At 41.1% G+C, this 12,607-nt stretch overlaps 1 pseudogene; it reads left to right on the top strand.

Annotated features, from left to right (window-relative positions):
• Positions 1-10,661: 10,661 nt before the first annotated feature.
• On the top strand, positions 10,662-11,630 carry LOC117081310 (annotated as a pseudogene).
• The last annotated feature ends 977 nt before the right edge of the window (positions 11,631-12,607 follow it).

Raw genomic sequence — 12,607 nt, forward strand, 5'->3', positions numbered from 1 at the left:
AGTCAGAATCTCTCTGGAGGAAGTATTTATATAGAGATTTGAAGGGTAAGAGGAAGTCAGACATTCAAAGAGCTAGGGGAAAAATGTCTCATGCAAAGGAGAAAGGATAAAAGAGAATCCTGATTTTGACTAGAACTCAATACATTCATGGAAAAATTAAAGAAGACCAGTGTGTCTGGAGTACAGAGAACGAGAGGGAGAGTGCTTCAAGGTGACATGGGAAAGACAGGTGAGTGCAAGGTCATGAAACTTTGTCACCCATGCAGAGACATTCATTCTCATCTTGCACAGAGAATGAATGAGAGGGTGACAAATGGAGAAGCAGAGCCAATCTGAAGACTCCTGTAGTCATTCAAGTGAGAGATGGTATTGGCTTAGAATAGGGTTCTTGACATGTGTGTATGACAAGAAGTGGACAACTGAGAACATATTTTGGAGATAGAATTTACAAAGCTTTCTGATGAGATTAAATGTGCAAGATTAAAGAAAGGGAGAAATTTACTCGTAGGTGGGAGCTGTACAATGAGAACACGTGGACACGGTGGGGAATGTCACACACCAGGCCTGTCGGGGGTTGGGGGGTCTGGGGTAGGGATAGCAGTAGGAGAAATACCTAATGTAAATGATGAATTGATGGGTGCAGCAAACCAATATGGAACATGTATACCTATGTAACAAACTTGCATGTTATGCGTATGTACCCTAGAACTTAAAGTATAATAATAAAAAACAACAGGGAGAAATTAATAAGCAAAGGAGAAAATATCATATAATGGTAAATTCTATGCATATAATCAAAATATAGTGATAGGATAGTGAATTAGTGAGAAAGTGATATGAATAACTAAAAGGGACAATCTTGTTATAAAGTCTTAGGGAACAGCTACTGTGGCAGCCTTAAGGGTAAGTTGGGCACTTGGTGTGTTCTAGAAGGAGGAGGGAAGCCAGTGTGGTTAAGCTTCTTAGACAAGAGGAAAATTATCAGCAAGAGGAAGTCAAGGAAACAGGTAGGAGTCCAACTATGTGAGGCTTTACAGCTAGTCAAGGAATTTGGATTTTATCCTAAGTATAATAAGAAGGTAACTTTTGCTACTCCCATCAGGATTTTATTTGATGTAGTTAAATAAGCTTTTAAGACTATCATACACCACATTTAGCCCGAATCTACTCAAAGCACACAGAAAACAAAGCAAAAATCACCAGTAGGGCAGAATCAGGCATTCCTCATTTGTTGGGAGTTCTTATTGTAGCCCAGGCATAGGTTAGTATAGCCACCCAGAAGTCATCTTCTCCCAGGTCAAAATCTGTATCAGGCAAGTCAAAGAGATGCTGCAGGTTAAGCCCTCATGCCCCATAGTAGCTAATATGCTTTTCAGCCCTCCATACACCTGTGTTCTAGACTCTGCAAGAAACGCCGTATTACAATTTCCCCAGACTCAGGGCTGCCCAAAGCATGGAATCTCCAACAGATATTTATGATTCATTACAACTTCTTCCCATTCAGATAAGTTTGCCAATCAAAGGTCATTTCTATCACAGACAAAGCTGCCTAGTGTCAACCTAAATAATAGCAGAGAAACAAGCTTGCCAAATAAACTAGTTTATTCAGGAATAAACAGGACTATAACCTGGAATATGCATGCTATGACAGATCATAGGCATATTTAGGGAGGTGGAGGCAAGGGAAAATGTTCAAAGGCAAAAGGAACTATATGAAGGTTGTTTTGAAACAAAAGTTAATTGGTCATAGGGGCTTCCCACAGGTGGTGACATGTGCACTGACCACAGCTAGGAGTGGGTCTTCATAGAAGTGACATGACTACAGGGTGTGGTTTAGTAGAGCTACTTGCAAGGCTACAGTTAGGACTGCCTATTACTGGAAAGATGTCCTTGTCGAAGTGGCTTAATTGCAAGGTGTGGTTTTGGCAGAGTCCCTTGTGACAGTTCTTGTTATCAGGCATATATACATAAGGACTCTCCTTTTATGAAGGTCCCAAACTAAATGGACTTTCTGGCTCCATTTAGTTTGATTTTGACATGAATGATTCCATTTTGGTAATGACAGTTTTCACACTAGCAATATAATTGGTATTTTACAGTTGTCTGCTTTTCGGGGAAACAGAGCCAGTAAGTTTGACTGAAAATCAGATTCTCATGCAACAGAGGAGTTTTGTTAACCCTTTTACTTACATACTTCAGAACACATATGGCACTATGGTCTGAGATAGATACTAGTGAGCATAGTGATTTAGAACTGGCTCAAGTAGCTTTCAGTTGGGTTTACTACTGCAAGAGCAAAGAAGCAGGGCAAAAGATATGTGAAATTAAATGCACAGAAGAGTAGGTGGACATAGATCCTCATCACTTCCATGATTCTCACAAGGGTGCACATAATTTGGTCAATGTGTCCTTTGCAAAATGGTCTAGCAGGTCAAGGGGCCAGGATTGTGAGCTCACGGTCTCTTATACCACTAGGCTAGGCAGGGATCACATCAGCACTCCAGAGCCTATTTGCCAAAATAAAAGGCAATTCTTTGCAGAGTAGATTACATATTCCATGTTCTCATTACTGTATCATCAGGACCACAGTAGTCCTAGTCACAGATGGGAATTTAATTAAGATAGTGAAATGAACTCATTTCCCTTGGCTGTTAAGTTGGCAGTTGATGGTGAGGGTAAGAGTGGAAGCCGACAAGCTAGTACTGGGATCTGCAGAAGCCCAGGGAAGAGATTGTTTAGACTTGTGTCATAATAGTACTGACAGGGTGGTAGATTCAGGACATATTTTTAAGGCTTGGTAGAAAGGGCTTGCTGATGGAATTACCATGGGACAGTAGGCTTTTGACTTGTGCAGTTAAGAGGATAATGGTCTTTAAGAAGGAGAATAACTGGAGGAAGAGGGTTTTCAGAGGAATATAAAAAATACTGTTTTGACCCTGTTAGTTGAGGTCCCTGTTAGACTTCAAGTGGAGATGACAAGTTCTGGGCATATTCAGAGGAATATAAAAAATACTGGATTATTTGTCTAATCCAGAGATGTAGACTTGCTGCTCCTAAGCATGTGTGAGTGTTACTGAAAGCCATGAATGATATCATCCAGGTCGACTGTGCAGACAGAAGCAAGAGTGGGGCCCAGAGCTGATCCAAATTTATTAATCCTATTTTCGTAAAGTAAATTCACAGAAATAGATTTATTCACAGAAATAGGTCAAAGAGTAACCAAAGACTTGAGTTTAACAATGTAAATGCTATTTTGAATGGCTGTACTGTCATATCTCCACATTAAAACAGGATAGGGAGGCACTGGGGCCAATTTTTCATACACATCTTTTAAGAAAACCTAGGTCAGAAGGTCAAGCAGTTGAACTTTGTGCCCTGTCAGCCCCTAATTTCCCTGTCAACTTGAACTTCATTCTAGAAGTTCAGTCCCTGCCTTTGCAGCCATGTACTTTCTTGGAATGTTTTATGTTCAAATGTGTCACATGTCGGAATGATAGCTCTCTGACCTGTGGGATAATCTATGATTAATGCATCCCACGAGAGTACATGCCCTTCATCTGGCTTCCAGCCCTTATTGAATGGGGGCAAGATTGAAAATTTATAAAGATAGGATAAGGCCTAAGGCAAAACGGAAGCTCATTTAGAGGCTTATTATTCAGGCTGGAATTTAAGAAGGAGATTTTTCAAGAGATCATTATGTCTGTCTATTAAGTCGGTTACCTGGGACGTGTCAGGAACATGAAAGTTCTATTGAATACCTCTCCCAAGGACCCAGCATGCATGGTGTATCTTAAGAAGTAAAGGGTGTATCTTGGTTATAGTTAATAATGTCTGTAACTCTGAAGGGAATGAGGGTTTTGGCAAGGCCTTGTATTGTCACCGTGGTATATGAAGAAATATACTAAAACTAATATTGTTTTGACTTACATTTTGGGTATATTTGTGAGCAAGAGATTCTAATATGTTGATTTTTTTTTTACCTTGAAGAAGACAATTTGTGGGTAATGGCCCGGTAATTTATAATACATGTGAAGATGGGACCATTTGTTGGCCAGGGCATCAAGTGTTAAGGCGATTGCCTTAAGATTAGCTAAGTGTGATGTTTCTTGGGTCCTGTCCTTTGTTAGGGACATCCTGGCTAATGGATGGAAAGCAGAAACATTCCACTAAGCTCTATCTGCTGTCATGGTTAGCAGTGCCATTGGCATAGTCCAGGAACTGCCACTGCTGTTCACTCAGTTAATCCCAAGGATCACCAAAGATAGCTAAGGGGTTTAGGGAAGGGTGACCTCCTCCAGCACCGTGGTATCTGGCAAGGAACTGAGAACAGTGGAAGCTACCTCTTCTGCTGGTGGAATATCTTACAGTGCTCAAGTTTGGTTCCATACTGTCTTAGGGAGGCCTCAGTAGCTGTGCCAATGCTGTGAAGGTTGGTTTTTAAAACCCAAAACATAATGGGCAGGGGGAGTGGAAGACCACATGCTAAGAGTTTGTAAGAGCCCCTATTTCCTGGAGAGTCCAGTAGGTAGTCAGTCATTAGTTGTTTAATGCCATTAATGAACATGTCAAATGCATTTCCTTGGAAGAGGACACTCTGAATGTGATGTCATACCTATGCTCCAGGAGAAAGGTGTGTATAGTTAACAGCCTGTCTGCAAAGACTGTGTGTGATGGCAGAGCTGCTGAGAAGCTTCATGGGTAGCTTGCAAAAGGTATATTGAGTTCTTTTGAAGGTGGAGGCAAATGTGATGAGAGATTGTTAAAATAGGAGTTTAGCCACTTGTAGTTGTCTTTACATTCTGTCTCTGACTGATAAGAGAAAAAGGAAGAGACCCAGAGTCTCTAGGCAGCAACCTTAACCACAGGATACCAGTCCCTCTACCCCTCAACTTGTTTTTTATTTGTAATCTCTATTTTCTTTGAATGCTTACCTGAGAAGATCCTGGTAGTCCCAAGTGTTCTGGTGGACACCCTCTCTAGAGTGTCCCAATCAACCTTAGAGAGCCTGGGGGTCTACATCAGCAATAGTGGACTCAATTTTGTCTTTTAAATTATTTATTTTTTTGACAATTCATTTATTTATTTTGAGACAGAGTCTCGCTCTGTCGCCCAGGCTGGAGTGCAGTGGAGCGATCTCAGCTCACTGCAACCTCTGCCTCCCAGGTTCAAGCGATTCTCCTGCCTCAGCCTCCGGAGTAGCTGGGATTACAGGCTTGCACTAATTTTTGTATTTTTAGTAGAGATGGGGTTTCACCATGTTGGTCAGGCTTTAAGGAAGAGATTATTAACATGTCAACATGTACCACATTTAATAGTACTCAATGCGTTTACCAGGTTAAGTGTAATTTACAATGAGCTGAGAAACATCTTCAAGTGTCTCAGGGGAAACAAGATCAAAGAGTTCCTTCCACTTTCTTTCCTTTCCTCTCTCTCTCTCTTTTTCTTTTCATTGATTCACCATCCTCTGTGGATAGGATCTGTGATAGCCCTTGGGGTTGGGGACCAATGAGCAATGGCTACAAGGATGCAGCAGAGAAGGTGCCACTGGTCCCAGCAGCATCGACTCTAATGAAGTGCTGTCTAGGACTATCCTCAGGGGGAGGACCATTTGATTACTGGAGTCAGGAGAGTGAATTATCTTCTTCTCCCAAGTGCTGTTGAGGGCAGGCAGCATCATGTACGTCTACTACAGCCCACTGGCTCCCTCAGCTTTCCAGCTGGCATTCAGCAATATACACACCCATGACTCTATGATGGGGGAAACTCCACTCCTAGTGTCAGGGGATATTCAAATTATAATCACTTGAAGGTGCACTGAAGAACAGCCAAATCACATGGCCAATTCAAAAGAGGCTTCCCTCTTGGTGGGATTAAGTTGGAATGCAGTATCCTGGAGTGTGTTATTGGGATTGGGACAGGAGCTACACTTCTTTAGGAAGGGGATTCTTGGCAGTATTCAGAAGAGGTAATACAAAGCCATGCAAGGCAGTACACAAGAATGTCATCAGAGTAGAAAGGCCTCAAAAACAGTAGAGCCCAATCTAGATAAGCAATTAAACCATGAAAGGTGAAAGGGCATCTCTGAGGGACATTTCACTGGAGTTTGGAATGATCCCATTTTTGTTGCCAATTGTGTTTTAAATGAGGCGGTAAGTCCCTTTGTGGGGTCTTTAAACATCATTACAGGGCATGGAAATCACACTCAGAAATGCATATGAGATAAAAATTTATTAGCACAGTTTCTAGAGGGAACCACAGGCATGCCATGCCAGGGGCCCTATGAGAAGAACTCCTAGGGAGAAGGCTCCATCAAGCAGGAGAGCCAGGAGAGAATGTGAACCCATGGGCAGGTACCTCCATTGAGAGTCAATGTGGACTACACAAGCAAGAAGCAGGAAGGGATTTTACTGGTACATTTGAATATCATTAGGTCACAATCAGGGAAGGCAAGAAGAGGAACTTGTGGCAGGAACCAGCCTTATCACACAGGTGCACCTGGTAACTTGGTGAGGGGTGGGTTGCTCAGAGACTGTTCATGGAGAGGTTAATGTATCAGGAACATATGAAGTTAAAAAAAATTACAGTATGCCACCCTGCTACACTGTATTTTAGTTACAAATTTTATGGAGAATAACTTTTCTATCCCTTCACTTTCAGCGTATGCATGTCCTTAAAGCTAAAGTGAGTCTTTTTCAGGCAATATATAGTTTGATCTTGTTTTATCCATTCAGTCACTCTATATGTTTTGATTGGAGAATGTAATCCATTTAATTTAAAGTGATTATTGATAGGCAAGGACTTACTATCATTATTTTGTTAATTGTTTTCTGACTGTATTGTAGCTCCTGTTTCTTCCTCTCTTCTTGTTTTCCTTTTTGATTTGATGGTTTCTTTTGTAGTACTATGCATTGATCTCTTTATTTGTGTCTTTTGTGTATCTACTACAGATTTTTAGTTTGTAATTACCATAAAGTTTGCATAAAACATCTTATAACAATCTATTTTAAGCTGATAACCTAAGTTAAACTGCATACAAAAACTCTCCATTTTACTTCTCCTCACCTACACATTTTATATTACCAATGTCATAATTTGTAACATAATACACTGTGTATCCATTAGCAAATTATCATATAGATATTTTAAAAATTTGTTTCTTTAACTTTTATACTAAGATTAAAAGTGAGTTACACACTACCATTACAGCATTATTCTGATGTTAACTTTATACTTACCTTTACCAGTGAGTTATATGCTTTTATACATTTTCATGTTGCTAATTATAGTCCTGTCATTTCAAATCGAAGAACTCTTTTTAGCATTTCTTGTATGGCTGGTCTAGTGGTGATGAACTCCTTCAGTGCATCCACTCTTGAATATTTTTGCTCCACTGGAGTGCTAGAATCTCTTATCTGGACTCCAGGGCTCCAACAAAGGTATTCTTGTTTATGGATAGTTAACAAAATTGGTGTTTCCCTAGGGGGATAGCAGCTGCAAACTTCTTTTTCATTATGTTGCTAATGCCCCTTCTGACAGAAGGTTTTTCTGGATACCATACTTTCTCCACCAGTATGTTTGGAGTTGTCCATATCATCTGCTGTTAAAAATGTCCCTGAACCTTTGGTCGGCCCTGACAGACCTATCTGTTCTCTGTTCAATCCAGTTACCAACCTGACCACATGATGTACCAAAGATTTTTTGTATTGAAATAATAATATTTAATAGACATCTGCTCTGTGCCAAGCATCTTGACCTATACTTTCTAGGAATAATCTCCTTAATCTTCAAAATAAATCTTTGAGAAAATATCATTTCATACATGATGAAACCCAGTCTTAAAAAGGGAAAATGACTTGTTGAAGGTTATGAAGTGATGGCAGTGGGATTTAAACCAGGATTATTTCACTCCAGAAAGTCCAGATTCCTTTTTTTGTATTCCTTAAATAGTTTATTGGCAAGTTGATTATTGTTACTTTATTTTATAACTCTAAAAGGAATATATACACAATGTAAAATGTTCAAAAGATGTCAGCTCCTCCAGAAAGATAAAGTATGGTTCTTGTGCTGAAGAACTCAGTGGGTAATGTGGACGGAGCTCCTGCCTTAAGAGAGACAAGTGTGTAAATGGACTGGGAAAGGCCATCATGTGATGCTTGGGAAGGAGACATTCAGGTACTGACAACAAAATCCACAGAGGAAGAGACAAAGAAATGGTTCACCTCGAAGTCTATGCGGGGAAAAAAAATCTCTGGAACCATGAGACATGCAAAAGTGGTTCTGAATAATTGTTACCTGGAATGTTATTTCCTGCCACACATTAATACATTTGCTAAAACAAAGCCAGAAATTTTAATTTGGGTATCTGATTCCACTAGGGATGACCCAGTGGGAATCTTCAGAGGAATTGGTTTTGCTAGCAATCCTTGTGTGATATAAGTTATGCTGAGTCTGACTGGCTGCCAGCCAGTTATGAGGTTCAGTCTATGAAGTATCACCTGGCTGGGAAGTTCTTTCAAACTCAGAAATTACAAAGTATCAAGTCTTAATATTGGCTGTACCCTAGATATACTGGTTAAAACTAATTACAATTTAAAAAATATATATAAATATATGATGAACAAGGTAATTGCAGAGGGATCTAAATGTTCAAGTCACTTATGTCTAACAGCATCTTCTGGAGGTGTTATTCTAGGCAGCCAAATCCTAATTTTTTAGTCATTGAAAATTCTAGAATCAGAAAAAAAAGGTTAAGTATATGGCAGCAGTTAATGGTTTAAACATAAGATAGTTTGATGCATCCACCACCATAAAAATAATTGCTGCAGAGATATGACTTTACTCTAGGGCTCCTCTGGCCTGGAGTGGTCAACACAGTTCTTTGGAGACTTACTGTTTTCTGCTTTTACAGTTGAAATATGTCTTCTCCTATGTGACAAGTTTCCTCTTCAGGTATGTTAATACCTTAAATCTAATAGTTAAGTCTAACAGACCTAGAGTCAAACTGTTAGTTTCCTATGGTTTCTCATGTCTCAGCTCTGATTCTCTGAGTTGAGATAATACTTTATCTGAGAGAAACTTTATAAGTTCTTGGAGGAAAATGATGTCTTTTTAGAATAATATAGATAGATTTCTCAACCTTGAGAAGGGAACATGATGATGACTTTTTAGAAAAAGGCAGATTGATTTCTCAACCTTGATATGGGGGAACATGATGATGTCTTTTTAGAATCATGTACATCGATTTCTCAACCTTGAGGTCTCAGAAGTACAAGCTGCCTTCAGACCCCGGTGAGATGGGGTAGACCAATTATACATATCTTCATTCTGTTCCTATGTGAACAAGGACTCGAGACCTTGGCTGGGCCATGGCCAGTGTATGGTAATTTAGTGGAAGATAGGTGACTGAAATCAATATTTCCTAAGCTAGCTCTTAGGATCAATGTCTTTTCCATTTAGCCATATTCCTTTATCAAACTCAAATAGTAGGATTTTTCAACAGTGGAACAGGCTGATGTAAAACATGTTTCCAGATAAAGACATTTATTTTGTTTCTGTTGCTGTTTAAAGCAAATAACAGACAGAGTCTGGCAGGGTGCGGTGGCTCATGCCTGTAATCTCAGCACTTTGGAAGGCTGAGGTGGGTGGATCACTTGAGGTCAGGAGTTTGAGACCAGCCTGGTCAACATGGTGACATCCCATCTCTACTAAAAATACAAAAATTAGCCAGTCGTGTGGGATGCACCTGTAATCCCAGCTATTCAGGAAGCTGAGGCAGGAGAATGACTTAAACCTGGGAGGCAGAGGTTGCAGTGAGTTGAGATTGTGCCACTGCACTCCAGCCTGGGCAACAGAGCAAAAAACTCTGTCTAAAAAAAAAAATTCAATCTCAGGCAGGGGATCCCCTTCCCTTCATCCATTCAGGTCTGCTTTTCAACTATAACCTCATCACTGACATCATATCCCCTATTCCCCTAAGGCTGGCCCAGGACAAGAACAGCTGCCATCCCTATGGGAGCCAGGTGGCTGCAGGGTACCAACAGGATGTGGATGAGAGAACATCACTGGACATCTCCTGATCCCTGTACCCAGGTGTGCTCAGTGCCACATCTAGGCTTCCACAGGTCTGTGTCCCACAGTGTCCTCAGGTGACCCTGCATTCTGTTCCCAGAAAAGTATGCCTTGGGCTAGAGAAGAAGCAGGGGACAGCCAGCTGATATCTTGTCAAGAGCCATCATCATACATCATCAGAGTGTCTGTCAAGACCCCACAGGACTGCCAGGAATTTTCACTGGCCGAAAATAGCAGTGTCCACCACTTTAAGAAAAAGCATCTGGTTTCCCTTCCATGTGACTGCTGATTTTGGTCCTGTGGGATGATGACATTATGCACTGGCCTCTGTCACTTTTTCTAACTGAGACACTAGAGAGGGAGAGGGAAACAGGAAAGAAAAATCTAGAAGACGTTTTGGAAATATGTTAGATTCTCAAACACAGTCATGGTCAAAGCAAGGTGATGGGAGCAGAATAATTCTTTAATGGGTATTTGAATGGAGGCACCTGTGAAGCATCTTTTGCCTTAGAGAGAGAACAGGTGCTATAATAATGGACTGTGCTGTTTATTTTTTATCTTGCAGTAGTTGCTGCAGTGTCTGCTGACATCAAATGGGTATCCTGATAGCCTTCAATATCAGTGGTGGTAGCCTACATGAAACTTTTATCTTGATGGGAATTCGAGGGCTGGAGGCTGCCTTTATCTGGATTTCTATCCTTTTTTGTGCCATGTGCCTGGCGAGACTGGCTGGAAATGCTACCCTCATCCTGGTCATTTCCAGGAACAATACCCTTCCTTCACTCATGTTCCCATTCCTTTGCCTTCTCTCAGTTCCTGACCTGGCTCTCGGTTCTACCACTGTGCGCAAGATGCTGGCCATTTTGTGGCTCCATGCTGGTGAGATTTCCTTTAGTGGATGCCTGGCGCAGATGTTTTGCGTCCATTCTATCTATGCTCTGGAGTCCTCAGTCCTTCTTTCCATGGTCATTGATCGATATGTGGCTATCTGTAACCCATTAAGATTTACAACCACTCTCAACCGTGCTGTCATAGGTAGGATTTGCCTTGTTAGGATATTGCGTAGTGTGGCTATTGTCTCCTCCTTTATCTTCTTGCTGAGGTGATTCTCCTACTGTGGTCACTGTGTCTTGACACACACTTACTGTGAGCACATGGGCATTGCCTGACTGGCCTATGCCAGCATCACTGTCAATATTGTCCTATGGGCTGACTGTGGCTCTGCTGGTCATGGAACTGGATTCTATCCTCATTGGCATCTCCTATGGCCTTATCCTTCATGCTGTCTTTCATCTTCCATCTTGTGATGCCCAGCACAGGGCTCTGAGTACCTGTGGCTTCCACATTGGCATCATCCTGGTTTTCTACATCCCTGCCTTCACATTTCTCAACCACAGCTTTGGCCACCACTGGGTCCCCAAGCATGTGCACGTCTTTCTGGTTAATCTCTGTCTGCTGCAGCCTCCTTTACTGAACCTAGTCATCTATGGGACTAGCACCAAACAGATTTGGAGTCAAATCTCTTTGTGAGACTTCTTCACTTGGGAAAGGATTTGGCTTAACCTATCAATCTGAGATAGAAGATGAGGAGAGTATAAAAACTATGAGGGATCATTGATAAATTCATAAGTGGGAAAGAGAAACACTGTGTTACAAACTATGGGACTTGGCTGTAGTGGGATTGAGAAGGAATCAGAGAGACCGATGGGTTGAGGAGGATATTATTTAGGTGCACTGGCCCAGTTGGATTAACATCCAAAGGACTGAGCCCTGAACAGAGTTGATTTTTAAGCATTTTGTGGGGTAGGGGGAGATCTGTGCAGGGGGAAGCATATTACAGAAGCAAGAAACAAAGACAGTTATTCAATTAATTGAGACATGCATTACATCATTTCTTACTTTCCAAGGAAAAACATGTTTTATAGCTTGAGTTTATCTGTCTAGTTACCTTGCAGCTGCACAGCTAGAGAAACAGGGTCTTCACAATGCCTGGGAAAGGAGGAGAGATAAGGCTCACTAGCCACAGAAAAACAGACAGTTAATTTTTAAAGGACTCCAGATCTTTCTCTTCCTCAGGAGGAATTGAGTTTTCTTACACACAACTGAGTTTCTGCTTACACATTCTTTAATTTCTTTTAATTCCTGTTCTATGGCTTCTAGTACTGGACACATCCCTTTGCCACTCATGAACTCAGATTTCCTTATCAGTACTTCAAGTGTCTTACAGCTCTATGATCTGGTAAATCTAGTGCCCAGATGGGTCCATTTTCAATCTTGCTGTGGAAGTCCAGAGTTCTGAATTCTGGTCCTGCTTCTTACAATAACATCTTGGGTCACTAAACCTCATTTTTCTTCCAGAATTAATGTGTGGTTCATAGCAGGAGATTATCATTGTGAGTATTCTTGGTAAGTATTTGTATTGCAAGGTGAACTTTTTGGTTAAATGAAGCCAGGACTTAGAACAGCAGGCGTGGGGCCTACAAAGATGCATCTAGGAGCAGAACAGATGTTACAAAGGCATTGACCACTGACCCCCACT

The sequence above is a fragment of the Trachypithecus francoisi genome, unplaced genomic scaffold (genome assembly GCF_009764315.1).
Source record: "Trachypithecus francoisi isolate TF-2019V2 unplaced genomic scaffold, Tfra_2.0 Lachesis_group8, whole genome shotgun sequence".
Classification (NCBI taxonomy): Eukaryota; Metazoa; Chordata; class Mammalia; order Primates; family Cercopithecidae; genus Trachypithecus; species Trachypithecus francoisi.